The sequence below is a fragment of the Argopecten irradians genome, chromosome 12 (assembly GCF_041381155.1).
Source record: "Argopecten irradians isolate NY chromosome 12, Ai_NY, whole genome shotgun sequence".
Classification (NCBI taxonomy): domain Eukaryota; kingdom Metazoa; phylum Mollusca; class Bivalvia; order Pectinida; family Pectinidae; genus Argopecten; species Argopecten irradians.
This window is the reverse complement of record NC_091145.1, coordinates 7,673,565-7,695,067: the sequence shown is the minus strand read 5'-3', so window position 1 is coordinate 7,695,067 and position 21,503 is coordinate 7,673,565. Positions and strand designations below refer to the sequence as shown.

The following is a 21,503-nucleotide window of genomic DNA, read 5'->3' as shown; positions in this document are numbered from 1 at the left end:
GCTTGCGTATCATATAATTAAAACTATGTAAAGTTTTGTTTTAGGTAATAAGTTGGTAAGGGTAATTCACCAAGAAAACGTGTATTCTGTAAATGACACTTGCACAGGTTATTAATATACAGCTATATTTTTTATCGTCTGTTATAGCACATATACGTTACCTCGTCAATTAAGTTGAAATATTGATAGAAACCTTTCGATATGTAAACAAACTTTGATAGTTATTCTTTTTATAGGAGATCGCTATCAAAGCGAGTACTTAATAAGCCAGCATTATACATTTATTCCACACCTGTGTCAAACGACCCCGGAACAGTCAGTTTCAATGTCCCTAATATTACGTATTGGTGGTTAGGAGAAACAAAAATTAAAAAATAAAGATATGGTTATCTTGAAATAATAATCTTAAACATAATTATATACCAAAAGTAACCCATACTCAAGAATGTTCATTGTAAAGATTGTCTCAGACATAGTAATACATTACAACTATATACAGTGTTCGTACAAAGAAAGTTACTATAAATAAGTGTACGAAAGTCTTCGGTAATTCCCAATTTTCATTCTTAGTCATTCAAGCGTTTTGAGGGCCTGGATATATGTATTGAGCGTTATAACTCTATTCAGCATAACTACACTCAGATTTTCATTAACGACGACCACAACAGTGTAAACAATTAATGACATTATCGGTAATGTTGATTTAGTTATGCTTTGTTTTATCAATAACTTAACCTTACGCGTCTCAACTAGTTATATGGTATGTGGACACTAATCATATTACGTGTATATTGATTTTATTTCACAATATAAATATATCATTATTGCCTATTTGTAATCATCTACAACTGTACTTGATAAACCTTGAAGCTAATATTATTAATTTCCTTCTTACAATTAATACAACTAAATGAAATTTTCTTAACTAGCCTAGGTTAGTAATATAATCCCTATATGTTTAGTATCGGTTTGTATTAATGTAACAATTGTATATATGGTGCATATAAACTAAAGCAATAATATTTTGAATATGAATAAATTCAACTATTTATAAATATTTTCATTTATCATAGAAAAAACATCATATACGTAGTTTTATTTTACCAATACAACTATTTTTTTTAAAAGTACAATAACACACATAATTATGTGTAGAATGTACCGTGTGCAATGATCCAATATGTATGCATAATTTGCAAATGGAACATTATTACAAAGTTGACACAGTCCGCACCTGTGAGGAATGCTCTGGGTTCTCTCCCCTGGCCGAAACACACCAGGGACTGTAAAAACAGTGGCCGTTTCTGCTCCTGCTATGTGTCAAGCATAAAAAGATCAGGACTTGTTTGTGTGTTTGTTTGTTTGAATTTTAAGGCCCATCGACAACAATGATCAATTAGGGCCAAACTACAAGTCTTGCATAAATATCAATGATCCAGACAGAATATAAACAATGATTGCATCTAAAAGATCAAGATAAGAAAAAAGGCAAATAAGAATTAAAATACAGATTGTAAATGTTAATTTTATAAAACGATTGCATAGGATAAACTAGATTTGGCTAAAACACATAAAAAAACCCATGCACAGTGTTAATGAAACGATAAAATGTTGATTTGATACGATGATAAGATTGGAAAACGTTCATATTTTGTTAAAACTGCCGATTTCTTTGAGATAATTGAAAATATGATAATGTCTCACGACATGGAAAAAAGTGTACATGGCGGAGACATCGTAATACTTATATCTTATGTGTTTAAATTCAATACAGTGCACTAAAACGTGCTGCACTGTGAGAGGAGAATCACATGCATAGCATGTAGGAGGATACTCCCTTCTCAATAAATAGGAATGTGTAAAATATGTGTTTCCAATTAGGAACCGAGATCAGCAGTTGTGCAGGTGGGATGTGCTTGTTTTGAATCTTCGGCAGCATACTTCAGTCGGGAGCACTATGAAAAGGGAGACACAACACGACGATATCGCTGTATCCCTAACTACACATCTCTCACTTCACATACGCAACAGGGAAGACCGTCACATGATTCTGACATATACGTAGACGTAAATGTAATCCAACAAACAAAATGATACTGATACTGAAAAATGTGGTTATCAGCTGTGAATTCCGGATTAGAATTCCAAATTAGAACAGCCAAGTCCCAGTCCATAAAAATGCATAAAAATCTCAAACAAATATATTTTTAAAATGGTATAATGTACATCCAATATGGATGGTTTGATTTGATTTAATATGTTTAATAAACGTCACAGAAATGTGTAAGAAATTTCAATTTTGGGCTACTCCGGAAGTGCGTGTCTTCCAAAAATGCTAACTTGAAGTAAAAACCATGGTACGGATCCGGGCAAAATTGTCGAAAAATTAGCAGGATTGACCTATGAAATAAAAAAAAACTTATTTCGCCATTGTGATAAAAACGCTCAATTTAGGTCTAAAAAATGTGTACAGGTAAATTTTGGCGTGTTTAAATTCGGCATTTGCACGTGCTCTGTACATTTTTAAAGATTATATTTCTGAAGAGTGAATTGTATTCCATTACTCGGCATCCCCTTTGTCTAAGCGCATAGATCATCAACAATGAAAAACCAACGTGATTTGATTTGAAGCCATATTGCTACAAAACAATTAACTCTTTGAAATAAAAGTGAAAAATAATCCAATAGCTTTATACATGTTTTCACAAAAGAAAGACAAATCTTCCACATGTGACAATGTTTTCCTGTCTATTTAGGTTTCTAAGGCATGTTCTATTTCATAAATTGTCAAAATGGCCTGTACACTGCCTTGTGATCATCATTAAAATTCTTTATAACCTTTTCCGAAAGGTTTTATCGTCGAAGGTCTGCCCTGCAGATATGACGTTAGAACTGTACCAGCAGCCCCTATTGCAGTGATATACACATTTTAGCACTATAAAAAGGGCAATAGCGCCACTATACAAGAAGACATCATATGGATATACCTCAGTTTCCCAAAACACTCAACACGCACTTCATCCACACTACACATCGCATACATGGAAGGTCGTCATTACATGACTCTGGTTTTTTTATAGGACGTTAATTAATCATACAAACAAACCGTCGAAAGAAAGGCACACGAATACATTAGTTGGTTTTTAAAATATGTACATTGTCATATTGCCTGCAAGAGATATTTTAGCAATACTGTGATTAAAATTCAATCAGACAGTATGTATCATTCGCCTATACAGGAGACTATCAAAGCTATCGTAAGGTGTTATAATAGTGTATACTTTTCCAATTGCTACTTAGGTACTTTGATGTGGGGCGAAATTCGCCGTAAATGATGTCACTTTAATATCACAAACAAAATAATTGTAACAAATCAATTGTTTCGGAAAACAGATATTCTAGTTATGTTCTGGGTTTGGGTATAACCGGAACAAAGACTTAAAAGTCCCATCATTCAATTAATTGAATCTCATAAAATCGCAATTTTACATGCTATAGATAAGACCACCCTTAAAATGTATAGAAATAATAAATGGACATTAGATCAGAATACAGAATGAAGCTAGTAGTTCGTTGGCGGCATGCTTCAGTGATATAGCACTATAAAAAGGGCAACAGTTCCACTATACAAGAAGACACAACACGAATATACCGCAGTCTCCCATGACACCCACCCCGCATAACATACACGCAACACATCGCATACATGGGAGACCGTCCTTACATGACCATAGCTGTTAATAGGACGTTAATAAATCAAACAAACAATCGTTGGTTCTGTTTACAAACAAGAGGCACAATAAACCTTTATGGTCGTCTGACAATGCTTTGTACAAAATATAGAAAATATAGAAATGACGTACATGTACGTAGTAAGTCCAGTACGACATTAAAGATTGTAGTCTATTTAATCCCCCCTGTGACCATGAATGATGATCAAGCTCACTCATATGAACAAACGTAGTAGCACTTCGTCACAACATGCTACAGCCTCAATATCAAGTCTCCATGCCTCTTACTTAAAGACAAGAAACCATTTATAAGATTTTAGCCTATTTGACTGCAGTGGCCTTGAATGAAAATCAAAATCATTAATTTGACCAGACTTGGTAGTCCTTGAAACATTTTATAAAACGGCTAATTATGTTGGGGAAAATGGGAAATGTTTAATTGGTCTTTTTATTCAATCAAATTAAGTTTATGCAACCAATTGATCACAGTATCAGGCTACCGATTTAGCAAAGAATCACGATTTTCTTCCTCAAAGTTTGATAAACGTAACATACTTATGTCAGATTTTGGCTATGGGCTAGGAGGGTCCCGCATGCACCCCCTAAACCTCCGAATCAACATTTTTTTCTGAATCCCTATGACCTTTAAACTACTAAAGATATATGACGATGCATCAGGTGCAAAAATAAATTATTATAAAACAGAAGGTATCTACCTAGGACCTTGGAAAAACAAAGAGCCGATATTCAAAAAAATAAAATTGTCAAAAACTGCTGTAAAACATTAGGCGTCTTTCATGGACGTGTGATAAATAATGATAATATGGAAGGAAAAAACTCCTAGATTAAGAATTGTCTACAAGTATGGAAAACAACAAATCTCACTTTTAAAGGGAAAACACTAATCATCAAATCTTATATCCTTATTAGGATTTGAGATAGAAGCAAGAGGATATTCCTGAAAAGTATGTACAGGAAATAAACAAAATCATATGGGACTACATGTGGGATGGGAAAGTCAATCTGATAGAAAGAAAAGTTTGTTGTAATAGTAAATTGAATGGCGGAATTGAAATGATAAATCTGACAGACTTTGTAGAAAATATACAATCACAAAAAGTTTACAGAATTATGCACACAAAAACCGAGGCATGGAATGCTTTTGGAAAACACAACTTAAAAAATGTTGATAATAAACATATGCAAACCAATTTTCTAGCTAGATGTTCTGACTTGAATGGATTAAATATTAGCACTCAAATTCTTAAATTCTATTACACTTTTTTGAAAGCATGGTCAAATTTGAAATCTAAAATAGTACCTAATGGAATATCACAAATTTTGTCACAACCATTATTCGGTAACAAAAACATACAACATTATAATCAACCGTTATTTTTATCTTCTTTTTCGAAAAGTGGAATCACTAAAGTGTCTGACATATGGGATGAGAACAGGGAAAACTTTATCAACAACCAAGAACTTTTAAGGAAACTTATATTTAAACATAATTGGATTGCCGAGATTTCTAAAATAAAGAAAGCTATACCTAGAAAATATATTGAAATTATTAAAGGTAATGAACCAGAACCAGAACACAAACAACATATATATATTAACAATAAATTAGAGATATGTGTTTTTAATGTAAATCATTTTAAAGAACTAAGAACTTAAATTGAAAACCCTGCATACTATTACTACACCAACTACAAGACTAAAAGCAGAAATTAAATGGAATACTCAATTTCAGAAGGAAATAGATTGGATAAATGTTTGGATTTTTTTTGGAAATACAGCCTATGTAATTACAAATAAAACTAGATTTGATCGCGATTAAAACACGGGATTTCCACCTATGTAATGATATACGTAATATTGGCGAACAGACGATTGCTTGAACGAACGGGCGATCTCGCTCAATATTAATCAGAAAGCGTTTCTTACGAAAGTAGTGCGATTCAACCGAAAAACAGATTTATGGGAATCCCCCTTTGGACAGAAGATTTCATAGAGAGGTGAATATATCGGAGCCTGCTGATTGGATATATTCAAGGTACATCAGTTAATGGTTAATGTGTGGGTCGGGCAATACATGTAGATGTAAAAATTGTAAAGAATTTTGATAACTTCATTTAACCTGAATAGTAGCAAACGTTAACACGGTCCTCTATGGGAATTTATTTGGTTCTGTGATCTAACAAAACGGCCGGGTATTTTCCCAAAATAGCACCGGTTGTGTTTGAACATCCGGTGTCACAGGTGACAGCTCTGTCACACACATAAAAGGTTTTTAAACCTGTCAGTTATTGGGTTTGTGCATTACTTTTGTTGTTTGTTTGTTCAAATGTACGTCCTATTAACAACTTGGATCACGTAAGGACGGCCTCCCATGCATGAGGTGTAGCTACACATGTACATGTTCGTGTATTAACGCAAACATGGCGATTGTGTATATTGTTCATGTAGAACTTAAAACATCTCGAAATTCAAGTATTCAAGTTGGGTATAGGTAACAACCAGCCAAATGAAAAAAAGACCTTCGAAACGGCCCGTGTGTATACAAGATTGAGCGCTGGATATAATTTTAACCCAGCCGCTGATTGGCTGGCTATTCTTGATTTTCAAAAGTAAAAATGTCTTCTGACAGGTAATTATTCCTTGATAACCATGATATGAATTTGGAAATTCAGATTGAGATTTAGGTTCAAAACATCAATTTTGATAATGAATAGGTAAAACATTAGAATTTCAGGTTTTTTAAAGTGCAAAATTCTCCTTTTCTTATGAAGATCTAGGACCAATGCGGAATAACTCGTACCATTAGAGTTTTAGTATTAGAGGATTATCTCCATTTGGTCACATCATGTAATCTCAACTACATACACATCACTCAACGCACAAAATAAAATCGATGAAAGGACAATTGATGTCCTATACCTCCGTCATTTTGAATCATATGACATTGAAATTGGTCAAAATATATCTAAGAGCGTGCCCTTTCACATTCGATTCAAAACCTTTCTCTTGGAAATTTCTTAAATTACCGTAAAATTTACGTTAAAAAAGTGAACGAAACGCATTATTCGGAGGGCTGTATTTCCGCCATTTTCTAATTCCTGATTTTGAAATTATAACCCTGTACAGACAATATAGCAGTGTCTACATTTACATAAAATTAACACCCTAAATTAAATGATAAAGGCCCTACATACGAGCTCACAAATTACGGGAAAAAATAAGGAAATGGAACAAATTGACATAATTGAAGAGCTATATTTCCGCCATTTTTCTACATAACCCCTTTAAAATCCATAACTTTTGAAGACAAAAGTTTATACAACATAGGTATGAAAAAATCAACATTGTACATACAGGTTTAAAGGCGCTGAAACGCGTGCCGCAAGGACAAACATAAACAAAAAATTCGATTTTTGATGTCCTGTATCTCCGCCATTTTGGATCTTATGACCTTGAAATCGGTCATTTTATGTGTCTGAGAGCATGCTCTTTCACATCCAATTCAATATTCAAATGATAAAGGCCCTACGAGCTCACAAATAACGGAAAAAAAATAAGAAAATTAAACAAATTGCCATATTTGGAGAGCTATATTTCCGCCATTTTTTCTATATAACCCCTTGAAATTCATAACTGTTGAAAACAAAAGTTCCTACAATACAGGTACGAAATATGAAGACTGTACATATAGGTTTAAAGGCGCTCAAACGTCTCGCGCAGGGACAAATATAAACTAAAAGTTCGATTTTTGATGTCCTTTATCTCCGCTATTTTGAATCTTATGACCTTAAAATTGGTCATTTTATGTGTCTGAGAGCATGCTCTTTCACATTCAATTCAAAACATTTCTCTTTGAATTTTCTTGAATGAGTTTAAAATTTACGTTGAAAATGAAAGAAACGCCATATTCGGAGGGCTATATTTCAGCCATTTTCAAATTTATGTCTTTGAAATGAAAAACCTGTACAGACAACAGACCAAAGTCTACATTTACAATTTTTGTTTGTTTGTTTTATTAATTAACGTCCTATTAAAGATGCTCCACCGCTGACAAATGGTATTTTTTGCACTATTAAAAACAGACGCAGACGATTCAGTATTTTTCTTCAGTTACAAAAGTTACTTACTTTAGACCATAACCACCGTTGAAAAGTTTCAGCTTTTAATTTTAATTCAAGTTTAAAATATAACAAATTATTAATTGCATCCCGAAAAAATTCCTTGCCACTATATCCTATATAGAATGAAGTACTGATTGCGCATGCACCAAAGGCGAAGTAAATTATTTTATATTATATTTTGTGTGAATTATATATATACACACACGATTAAACACCAATTATTGTTCAAATGATGAATATCATTTATGCTTTGTTGGCGGTGGAGCATCTTTAACAGCTATGGTCATGTAAGGACGGCCTCCCATGTATGCGGTGTGTTGCGTGTATGTTGTGCGAGGTGCGTGGTTTGGGAGACTGCGGTATATTCGTGTTGTGTCTTCTTGTATAGTGGAACTATTGCCCTTTTTATAGTGCTATATCACTGAAGCATGCCGCCGAAGACACCAAGCAACACACCCCGCCCGGTCACATTATACTGACAACGGGCGAACCAGTCGTCCCACTCCCTGTAATGCTGAGCGCTAAGCAGGAGCAGAAACTACCACTTTTATAGACTTTGGTGTGTCTCGGCCAGGGGACAGAACCCAGAGCCTTCCTCACAGGGGCGAACGCTCATCTCAAGGCCAAAAGTGAGGCGGTGCCAAGGGAGGCATTAGGAAAGATAAAGTCAGTTAGAAAGAAGAGAAAAGATAAGATCCTAAATTTAGTCGCCTTTTACGATCATGCAATAGGGGCAGCAGGTACAATTACCATATTTGAAGAGCTATATTTCCGCCATTTTTCTATATCACCCCTTGAAATTCATAACTTTTGAAAACAAAAGTTCTTACAACACAGGTACGAAAAATGAAGACTGTACATACAGGTCTAAAGGCGCTGAAACGTCTCGCGCAGGGACAAAAATAAACTAAAATTTCGATTTTTGATGTCCTATATCTCCGCCATTTTGAATCATATGACCTTGAAATTGGTCATTAAATGTGCCGGAGAGCAAGGCAAGCTCTTTTATATGCGCCCTTCAAAACATTTCTATGTTAAAGTTCATTTTTGACCTTTGTTTGACCTCATTTGACCCCCTAGCGAACTCGTGCCCTTGACATAATTTCTGATAACATGTAATGAGAAAAAACGTGAATTGTCGCGATCTATCTGAGGAACGAAACGCACATGTTGTGTAGCGTACTGTTATGAAATTATGAGCGTTTAAAGTTCGTTCGAAAAAAGTAGTTTTTTACGTCTGTGAACTTGACCTTGAACGTTATCGTACAAAATCGAACGTACGTTTCAAGCACTCATGTACGTACATAACGTGTCCAAATTTCAGCGCTCTACGCATCTTGTTTATAAAGGAGAAGTCGTTTAAAGATTTAAAGCTTTTTGAACCCTGTCACCTTGAATGAATGTCAAGGTCAATAAAAAAGCATAAGTATTGTAGACATTCGTCCATGATATGTCTATACAAAAATTCAAGCATGTATGTTACGTATTAAAGGCGCTGAAACCTTAAACATTTTTGGCGGGAAAACGCCAAAATAGCCTTTTTTGTAAAGGCCTATATCTCCGCCATTTTGGGTCACATGACCTTAAAACTTGTCATTATATATTTCTGAGGGCATGCCCTTTCATATCCAACTTTTAAAACTTTTCCGTGGTGAATTTCGTTTTTGACCTTTGTTTGACCCCGTAGCGAACTCTTGACCTTGACATACGCACGCGCAATCTCAAGATCTGTCTGAATAACAAAACGTGAACGATGGACAGCGTACGGTAATGAAAATATGAGCGTTTAAACTTCGTTCCAAAAAAAATGTTTTTTACGTCTGTGACCTTGACCTTGAAACTTATCGTACAAACTCGAACGTATGTTTCAAGCACTCATGTACATACATAGCGTGTCCAAATTTGAGCGTCGTACCTTGTTCCGTTCGTGAGAAAAAGTGTTAAGAAGGTTTCGTGGAAATAATAAGAATAATAATAAGAAAAAAACAGAACAAAAACAATAGGGAGTTCCATCCTGAATGGAAATCCCTAATGAAAGAGTTTCAATGGAAAAGTATACATAGGGTAATATACACCGAAAACAAACTAAGTCCAATTAATAAATCCGATGGACTATGTCATATGTGCAGAACTGAAAAAGAGACTTTAACCCATTTTTTTTAACAACACAATTGTTAGACATAATACATGCTAATCTTTACATAATGAAAGTTTTGTAAATATGTCATGGAATATTAGTGAGGAGAAAATGATGCTGACTGCACTGATAATTGAAAAATGCAATATCTAACACAGTCATAATTACAACTAAATGGGTTATATGGAAGATCAGGAATATAAAAAATACCAAAACAAATCAACTTCTCCTACATCAGCATTTCAAATTTTAAAAGAATTACTTACTTAGTGAAGATAATCTGTCATTATACAAAAAAATCAAACAAAATTGGAAAAAGGAATTGATAGTTTCAAAATACCGAAGTTTATTACAAAAACTGTGACTTAAGAACTACATGTATTTATAATTACTCTTTTATCGCTCAAGTATATGTGAGAGTTAGCTCCCCTTGTTGTTGATATCAATTTTTATACTATTGTGTTTTTCATACTCCTTAAAACTAATTATGGATTGATTAGAAGTTAAATTTAAAAGTGTAAAAAAAAGAAGAAAGTACATATTAACAAATACCATTACATAATATGTGTACCATTGAAATTATTAAAAGTAAGAAAGCATTTACATCAATTTGTAATAGAATGTCATAATAGGTGATACGGAGTTTCCCCTTACCTTACATATTTGATGGCAATATTAATTACCTGTATATACACACAATGTAAATTAATTATTTGAAATTACAAATATCAGTTTAGTTTTAATGGATAAGAATGATTGAGAGGTAATGATGAATAAATGATATGAATATATCTGTAAATAATGTGAAAGCGGTGAAAGTTTGTGTTCAAGATTAGAATAATCTATTTAAATTTGTGAGCAAGTCCTTCTGTGAAAGGAACATAATGTTATTTATATGTCTATTAAAATAAAAAGTATTAATGGAAACAATGGTCGATAATCTAGGTGGTATAAAATACCATTCAGATCCAATAATCGAATTTCGGGAGACGATGTGTTGAACGCCTGTAATTAAATCTATTTAGAATCACAAAAAATCCCTATGACCTACTTATCACAAATCAAATAGTTATTGACATTGATATTTTCAAACCGAATTGGACAAATGAGGTATTAAAATGACAATCGAATAACAAATACATCTCAGGAGTAAGTAATTTTACGCGGGGAATGAACAATTTTGATTTCAAGCTTAAAAATGGTTATGTTAAGCAATTGTTTTTCATATTTGGCTTGAGGCAGTAATAACGTTTCTCGACAGCAAACTATTATTTCAATTATTTGACATCTTATCAACCACCTCAAAGAAAATAACAAGAGATCCCAGAGGGATCATGGCGCCCTCCAAAGAACGATCTACGTGTCCCAAAATGCAATATGCATAACTAGGGCCCTAGGGATACTTACATATGAAATTTGAGAATTATCCCGAGTACAAAATTGAGAAAGAATCCCTATGAAATCAGTACTTTCTGAGAAATAGCGATAACAAGAATTGTTAACGGACGGACCACGGACTAAAGGCGATTTGAATAGCCCACCATCTGATGATGGTGGGCTAAAAAAACCAATAGAATATACAGAGATGCAAAAGTAAATAATTGTTGTATCATCATTAGGTTGACTAACATCACCAAGTGCGTATACTGAGCATATGATCGTAATATTTCCAAACCGCTACAGTTTCCTGGTGTATTATAATTTCTTAAATATAAGATTGGTTATTGACGATTGATACATTAACTAATTTGAATTAAAAGTTGACTGAATATCTAAGTGAAACTTCAGCATTTCCTTAAACACCCCATATTTATGTTAGAAATTTGGAGACTTGTAGCGTCCCATAATGAATATTACAGCGTGTTGTCTTCGATGTCGATGAACTCATTTGAAATTAATTTACCGGTTAACCACCGTTGTTACTGCTTGTCATCGGTTCGTGGATGTTAGAGCTCTTTCAGTTTCCAACCTTGTGATTCACATATCATGTATAGTGTTCCATACTTTCACGCTTTGATGGAAATGACACATCATCATTCTTTGAAGTGTTGAGTTGGTCGTTCTTAATTTGCATAAAGCACAATTTGTCATACTTGTGGAGACACATAAGTGTTGTGCAGGGATTCCAAATGTAGCCTTTTGCGATATGAACTGTGTCTTGCTCCCGTCGTTTACTTGGAACAGTCTCTAACACGTCACCCTGCTGCATTATGGAAGATATCATTCTCTTCGGCAAAGCAAATAATCAAAGAGAGAGATCTAGAGCATGCTGAAGGTAACACACAGAACCACAGCATAGCACGTATGTGTCCTCCACGCATACAATAGATGTGGCACAACCAACACCTTCGAGGGCGTGGGAAATTGTTCGCTTCAAGTGCTTTCCAGGCTTGGCAAAAAGTAAAATATTTAACATTTAAGACCTCATTAATAACCTCTGAGGAAATCACCTGTGCCATTTAAGGTAGCACGAGGGTCCCCTAGGTTGATGAATGGTACTTCATACAAATTATGGAGCTATGTGCCAAGGAAGACCAATCCCACCATTCGACTAATGTAGATCTAGTGTAATTTCCATTTTGCAGAAGTCTGAAACAGCATATGCTAAGCATATCAGAAGAGCTTCTACATTCCTGAACCAATTGTTCCTTTAATATATGAACTCTGGCCATGGATAGGTCGTGAAAGATAATAAGCTGGAACAATAGTGGTAACCAGATAATGCACTGTCACATCAGCTCATCTACATCGAAGACGACGCTCTGGCTTTCGATGATACTGATAACTCGATTTACTGATTCAGACAGCATGTACCAGCCATCAGACATGCCGAGTAACTTCAATGGATAAAGCAGTTAGGGGAGAAAATACGCATGATGACAATGATTTTAATTGAGAATCAATGAAAGGGATATGTGCCACTGTAGTAACCATCTGACATTATGTTTATGTTATACAAAGGGAGTAATCTTTACATTCGTTTTCTTCTACTTATAAATCATGAAAAGTATTCTATTGAGGGAAATTATAGACATTGTAATACACCAGGGAAAAACAATCATATCCCAGTATACCCACATGGAGATGCTTTGTAAACCTAATGATGGTATAACAATAATTCTCTTTTACATCTTTATATATACTATTGTTTTTTATTTTGTTGTTGTTGCTTTTGTTGATTGGTAAGAGGTCAAATAATTGATCAGAAGTAATACTTTGATGTTGGGATACATTTTAGCTGCGTCAAGCCAAATATGAAAAAAAATGCTAAACAATTACCACTTTTAAACTTAAAATCCTTCTTTTTCATTTCCCAACATATATTTGATTATTCCTGATATGTATTTCGTGTTCTAATGTGGTCATTTTTATCCTCAATTGTCCAATTCGGATAAACAAAGTCAATGTTATGACTATTTTTCATATTTTAGTGAAATTCGAGATGGCGGCCATCTTGATGATGTCATTACCGGAAGTTCATCCCAACTTATGCAATGTTAACCTTTTTATTTGTGATCAGCAAGTATTAAGGGTTTAGAAACATATTTATTCTGATGTTGTTTTTGTTTTTGAGGGGGAGGGGGATGGGATTGGAATGCATGTGCGACCCCCCTAGCCAATGGCTTATTACTTTGCATGAACAATATTTATTAAGTCCCCTGTTACACTTCTGAAATGTAGAACTGTTTATACCTTATCAAGGGACTGATCTTGATCACTGCAAAGTGTATCTCTATCCGATAGCAATGTTTAAGTTACAAAATATTTTAATGTGATAGATAAACGTGCAGGAATTTTGTTAATTTTCTTTCTTTTCTCTAGATTAAATAAATGGTGTGTCCTGACCTTTATAATTTGTATGGTATAGTTTCCTGATATGGAGGTCTTAACAGAGGCAGAAGATGTAAGACGCAACAGGTAATGTCATTTTATGATTGAGATTTTGTTTATTGAGACAGCATCGCATAATAATAATCCCGTCTCGTATATGATCCTGATCAGAAAACATATATACAATGGACAACAATATAAAACTTGATTTCACATGATCAAGATAACTTTCAAACATAACAACCGAAGAATGATTATGAAATAAAATTTCAAGAACAAAAAATAGGTTCATATTCTTAATAAAAACGAATAGTTACCACAAGTATACTTGTAAAATAATATCATAATTTACTAACAAGAGAGCAAATGATGAGGTTACCTACCTTAATTCACACAAAACTACTATAATACTACTTCTGAAATATGGATAATTGTTCAAAGAGTGCGATAATTTGATATGCAACAATCCTTTAAGCGAGCTCGATATTAACAATTCTAGAAAAGTGATGTTGCATATAAGGTGAAATCCCCCCGGGATAATGTTTTGATTTAGATTAGTTAATTTTATTAATACAAATATGTTATGAAATTCTACATATCAATCGAAAGAGAGCCGAACACATAATGTTTAGAGTTTTGTGTAGTATAATTGAGATGTTTCAGTGATGATCACAGATAGCAAATACATTCTTCCCGTTCCACATCTGTATATAAAACTGCAAAACGTACCAGAGATTTACAATTACGATGAATAACTCTTATACATTAAAGATGCTCCTTCGCCGACAAATAGTATTTTTGACTATAAAAAACAGGAGCACACGATTTAGTATTTTTCTTCAGTTACGAAAATTACTAACTTTACACCTACCAAGTTTGAGCTTCTAATTCTTCGTCAAGTTAGAGATATATGAAAAATAATTAATTGCATCCCGAAAAAAATCCGACGCACTATATCCTATATGGAATGAAGTACTGATTGCGCATGCACAAAAGGCAAAATGAAAATGTATGTATTATTTTTGTGTTAATTAGACATACATACACACGATTGAACAACAATAAATGTTCAAATAATGAATACTATTCATGCTCTGTCGGCGGTGGAGCATCTTTAAGAGATATACTTATTTCCCTTAGACCATACTAAGTAATCCACTTCCAGCCATATACATGTATCCATAAACACAGCATCCCCGTCCACAAAATAAAATTGAGCTTACACAATTTTACCATGAGTGTAGTAGATAACAATAAAAAAAGAAATGGTATGGAGAAATATTGAACTCATTAATTTTAATTTCATAATAGACGATGTATGTTTACTGTTTGTTGTAGTACAAACAAAAAATTCAATCATTCTTTATATCAAACGCCCAATTTTAAGTGAAATGGATTTTTCGTACGCCATACAGACAAAATAGCAAAGATAAAGGAATTAAACATACACAGCAAATATAACTAACCAAGTTAAACCAGAGGTATGCTTTATCAAGGCCAATAATTTTCTAAACATGGCATCACTATACATAGAATTATCAAATCAATATAAACTTTGTTTTTGCAACTGCCTGTTTATTATATTATAACAGTATCAGCATGTTGTGTCATATAAGCATGTGGTTTTAAAGCTATAGTGTAAATGACCGTACCAATACTTAATATGATAATAGAATGTACCTACAACACACATCTTCATCTGTTGCAAATAAAATATCTGAAACAGTTAACTTCCAATAAATAAAACAATGAACACAACTTCAAACTTTCAACACATTTCGGCTTTCCTATGTCTCGCACCAAAATAAAAACTTGTATTGTAAGATACCAATTATGTATTCTCTATTACACATGTACCAAACTATATTGATGACTTGTTGGCTGGACAGGACAGTAAACTAGCGCATCTTACAGTTAACAGAAGCCATGAAACACAAACTTTAAAAGAAAACGTGAATGAATTGGATCATAGATTTCTACCAAATAGTTAAATACTTGTACAAATTAAATACGAGTACTACATAAATACAGCATAGTGTCACATATTGAGGTTTTGTTGAATAATGGGTTGTCCCATTCCATATAGATTTTTCTGTATATAATAGGGTATTGTCTAATTTTTAGGTAAACACATACAAAATTATAATCAGGTTAAGAGTTGAAATAACATATCTTCATTCATCTCTTCTTTTCTTATCATAATGCAAACGTTGTCAATAATATCAAAATTATCATTCATAATAGCTATGAAAATGTCAGGAGATGCATGGTTTTGACATTTTTTTTATTTTCTGTTAACGGTCGCTCTGGTGTGTTCTGTTGTGATCTTCAATATTTAAGGGAGTCGACGAAAGTTGACCTTAATCCAAATTTTGAGAACCCCACTGAGGACGTATCGGACATTCAAGAGGACATTTCGTCGAACAGGTAAGAATAGGATTACTGGTTTTCCTGTTGTCAGTATAATGTGACCAGGTGGGGTCTGCTGAAATGCAAAGTGAAATAGCACTATAAAATGTTTGTTTTCTAGCAAGTGTATATTTGTCAGTATATACCGACGTTTAAACAGGTTCACTGACCAAGACTTCTACTTACAGGTAGTTTTTACCTGTTATCCATTAGGTTTCTTCTGAATCAGCCCTAATGACAGGGAACAGGCTTAGTGGTGTTAAGTCACATGACAGGGGATTTACACCCCCTCCCCCTAAATCATGTGACTGAACAATGCTGGCATAGGCTGCAGGCAGGGTGTGGCATCCTCTGTCCTGGTTGAGATCAGGCTTGGAGGCGGCGATGTAAATGGCCTCCTTAACACCACGTTGGAACCTACGTGGATCTTGGTCCAACCCTCTGATGTTGTCTGGTGAAAAATGAGTGGTCTTTCGTATGGGCCCCACCCGGAGACGAATTTCATTGATGTTCAGCATCCGTTTACGGAGTGGTCTTTCCGTCTTCCCTACATATGTTGATGGACATGGTATTTTGTATATAGTATCTGACTTGCTCATGGTGGTGGTTTTGTAGGGCGTTAGAATTGTACCTGCTGCCCCTATTGCATGATCGTAAAAGGCGACTGAACTTAGGATCTTATCTTTTCTATTCTTCCTAACTGACTTTATCCTTCCTAATGCCTCCCTTGGCACCGCGTCACTTTTGGCCTTGAGTTGAGCGTTCGCCCCTGTGAGGAAGGCTCTGGGTTCTTTCCCCTGGCCGAGACACACCAAAGTCTGTAAAAGTGGTAGTTTCTGCTCCTGCTTAGCGCTCAGCATACAGGGAGTGGGACGACTGGTTCGCCCGTTGTCAGTATAATGTGACCGGGTGGGGTGTGTTGCTTGGTGTCTTCGGCGGCATGCTTCAGTGATATAGCACTATAGAAAGGGCAAAAGTTCCACTATGCAAGAAGACACAACATGAATATACCGCAGTCTCCCGAAACACGCACCTCGCACAACATACACGCAACACACCGCATACATGGGAGGCCGTCCTTACATGACCATAGCTGTTCATCGGACGTTAATTAATCATATATGCAGCGTGTAGCGTGTGTGAAATGCGAGGTGAGAATTTTGGGTACATGTATGTTCGTGTTGTTTCTTCTTGTACAGTAGACCTGTTGCCCTTTTTAAAGTGCTATATCACTCAAGCATGCCGCCGAAGACACCAAGCAACACACCAAACCCGGTCATTTTTTATGTGTGCTACCAGCAACCCCTGAATGGTATTTTGGGGCTTGGTGTGCCCTGTAAGTCCCTCTTTGTGGATTTTATGGTTTATGGCCTCCAAAAGACCTTCGATGTATTGAAGGGTAATGTGTCCTTTTGCTGGTTGGCGCTGATGTAACCGTTCAGTGGTCCTAGTCCTGATACTGGTGAGGTCCAAAGCCCACTTATTATAGCCCGAAACACTGAAAACTTTCTTCAGATGACCTTCTTCCTACGTTTTGGCCTGACGAGTGGGGCGTATGGAGTTGGCTCTATGGGTCAGAATTCTTATAACACCCAGTTTGTGTTCTAGCGGTTAATGGTTGTCGAATTGGAGATACTGGTAGGATGAAATCGTCTATCACATTGCTATGTATAATGGCCAAGGTATCGTCAATGTATCTCCCTCTAATGCCTTGTGCTGTCCTGGAAGGTCCTCATAGCCAATTCCTGTGTGTTCCGTAAAAAGGTTAGCTTGTTGGTAAAATGTACTATCAACAACGAAGTAAGTGGTACTTAGACAAACTTCCAGAAGGTCCTAGATTTGTTGTGGGGAAAGCATCGTTCAGTCAATTCATAAAATAATTATTCAGGAGGCAAACACAAGCCCTGATAATTCACAACATGCTTTTACTCTATTAACAAGAAATTTATTTTCGAAAGACTTCCTTGCAAGCAGGGCGTAATAATTGTACCTGCTGCCCCTATTGCATGAAGGCGACAGAATTTAGGTTTTTATCTTATCTCCCTAACGTTCTTTCTTTTTCCGAAAGTCTTCGTTGACACCATTTCAGATTTTGGCATTCGGTTGAGCGTTCGACCATGTGAGGTAGGTTCTTGGTTCTCTCCATTAGCCGGGACATACCATAGTATATAATAGTAGTAGATTCTGGTCCTGCTTATTAGGGAGTAGGACGACTGGTTCCCCGTTGTCAGTATAATGTGACCGGGTAGGTTGTGTTGTTTGATGTCTTCGACAGTATGCTTCATTGATATATCACTATAAAAAAGGAAAAGAATTCCACTACACAAGATCGAGTTTTACAGATTCCGTTTATCTATTTTCATCAGGGATAATCACCATTTTCTAACCTGTAAAAAACAAACATTACTTACATAAATTTTCCTCTGATTTAAATGTGGAAGTTAATATACCGGTCATTCATCACAAATATTGAAAAAAGATTGTTTCCATCTTGTGAACTACGCCTCCGCACTAGAAATTGACAAAATTTGCAATTTTGATCAGGACTTCCTAAAATATATTTCATTTTTGATTCTGCGGTCACTTTTACAATAATAATTATCTGAAAATTGAAATTATCGAATTAATTACGAATACTGGTAGTTGCTCCGAAGGAAAAGAGACGAGGAGAAAAAGAAATCACATTTACAATCGTCTGATTAAGATCATGTTTGGTCATTATCTTATAATGGTGATCAACATGACCATATTTTTTGAGTGCGTTTTAGTATCGTGTTCTTGTTTCAATAATGACCCTATCATCATTTTTTATCAATTACCATAGGTTGCAGGTTATAGCCGAACCACAACGCAACCTCAGCACGACTGTTCAGTTTAATTAAAACTTTAATGAAGAGATACAGCATAATTCGGATGAAGCAAGCAATGAAGAATTGAGTGATCCGAAGTAAGTGTAAAACATAAGGTTCTAATGCATAAGGCATCTCCTTGTTCATATCAAGAAGTTTTTATTGGCATAACAAATTAAACTTGTTTTAAGGATCATCTTTGCGAAGACACCCAATGACTAACTTTTTATATATGGATACTAAAAATAGAACTTTCCGTAGGGGACCTATACATCACATTTGAAAAAGATCCATAGAGTACTTTTTGAGAAAAAGCATTAACAAAAATTATTAACAAACAAGCGGAAATACGTACGGACCACGGGCGAAAGGCTATTTAACTAGCCTACAATCTGATGATGGTGGGCTAATATAAATGAATGAAAATTGCCAACCTAAATTAAGACTGACTGAGAAATTATTAATGTATATTCAACACAAAAGACAATAAAATAAAAAAATACAAGGTACAAACTCAAAGAGTATTCATATCGAAAAGAGGGGTTAACAAAAAGCGCCCCGCCCCATTATCAAAATTGAAATCAGCTTATAACATGGGAGGAAGAGGGTGAGTATTTTTTTATTTTGGAATTCTGAATAAAAAGTCTCAACATTTCGCTTTAGTCTATACATGTACCAAAATACAAAAATATACTTGTACTCCTGCTATGTGTTTAAGATGCATAAATTTAGGTGAAGACTTAGCTGCCTTTTATGCATCTACACACAGGCGCAAGAATAACACACTAAGTATGAATGAAAATGGCCGCTCAATTTTTTTCATCACGACAATACGGCTTCATATCGGGAAGGTCAACTTCACTACAACTTCTAGAAGTATTGGATAAATGGACAGAGGCTATGGATCTATGTACATGGACTATCAGATGGCCTTTGACACCGTACCACATAGACGCTTAGTAAATAAGCTACGTGCAAACAAATTTTCAAACCAAGTTGTTCAGTGGATAACTAACTGCTAAGAATGACATAAGCAATGTGTTTCGATAAAAGAAATAGATTCTGAATAGACAGATGTAGCGTCAGAAATTCCACAAGGTTCAGTTCTTGGTCCTTTACTCTTTGTGATTTTCGTAAATAATCTTCCAGAAATAGTGAATTCGGATATGTATATGTTCGCAGATGAAACAACGATTTTTTAATATTACAAAGAGCGAGGAAAAAGTAACATTGCAATATGATCTAAATACGGTGGGGACCTGGAGTGTTACCTGGCTGTTGCAAATGCTCCCTGAAAAGTATAAACACATGCACATAGGCAAGAAACAACGACCAATAGCCAGAGCATCAGGATCATACAAACTGCTTGGAACGACCTGAAGCGGTCGAAAAAGGAGAAAGAAGTCGGTGTAGTAATTGATACAGAACTAAAATTTGATAAACAAATAAGTGAAAAGAAAAAAAAAACATAAATATTTGGTATATTACAAAGAACATTAATTACATGGATAAAAATCAGTCATCCCGCAGTACAAAAATTTAGTTAGAATACAACTAGAATACGCAAGTTCGGAGTGGGCTCCTTACAAAATCAAGGATATCGACAAACTAGAAACGGTGCAGCGTAGGGCAACAAACAGTCTTCCGGGAATGAACCGTTAAGAATATACAGAAAGACTCAAATTTCTAAAGCTCCCTCCCAATGCTGTCGTATAGAAGAATAAGAGGGGACTTGATTGAGTTTTACAAAACAACAAATGGCTTATATGATAAAGAGGCATAAACTTTCTTAGAACTATAGGGAAATGTTGCAACTAGACATAGTAGCAGAGGAAATACAAAAACGATCTTCCCACAGCAATCCAGAACACAATTAAGTAGTAACAATTTCATAATAAGAACGGTGAAACTGTAGAACAGTCTACCCGAAGAAGTTGTGTCTGATACTTTAGATTTCACCGTTGAAAACAGAAGCCAAGCGTTATGCAACTTACATATGATAATTGTTTTATATCCTAAAACTTACACGCTTCTATAGGCACAGTTTAACACACATGCACTTCATATGCTATACATAACACCGGGTCCAATCGCAGTAATTTAGGCTCAGGAACAGTAGAGTGTTTCATCAATACGTAGAACCGACAAAACACTTCCTGAATTTCACGAATAGTGCAATATCTCATATTATGGTTGAACAGTTTTATTTGAAATACTTTTCTTTTGAATTCTTTTGAAATACTGTTAAGGAGTCTTATTATTTGATCTATTTGCAGTTGTTTGTCCAAGTACTCTGATGATACGTTTGAATCTGAATCTGACGATGAGAGGTATGTTTTGAATAAAAGTCCTGTAACAAAACATAAACGTTGATTATTAACAATTGTAATTGACGGATCGCCAG

General features: G+C 34.9%; 1 long non-coding RNA gene across 1 annotated transcript; it reads left to right on the top strand.

The window, feature by feature from the left end:
* Nucleotides 1-16,179: 16,179 nt before the first annotated feature.
* LOC138336657 (uncharacterized) lies at nt 16,180-21,434 on the top strand. The gene is made up of 3 exons (XR_011210448.1): nt 16,180-16,268; nt 19,075-19,197; nt 21,376-21,434. It is a non-coding gene; the product is annotated as an uncharacterized lncRNA (long non-coding RNA).
* The last annotated feature ends 69 nt before the right edge of the window (nt 21,435-21,503 follow it).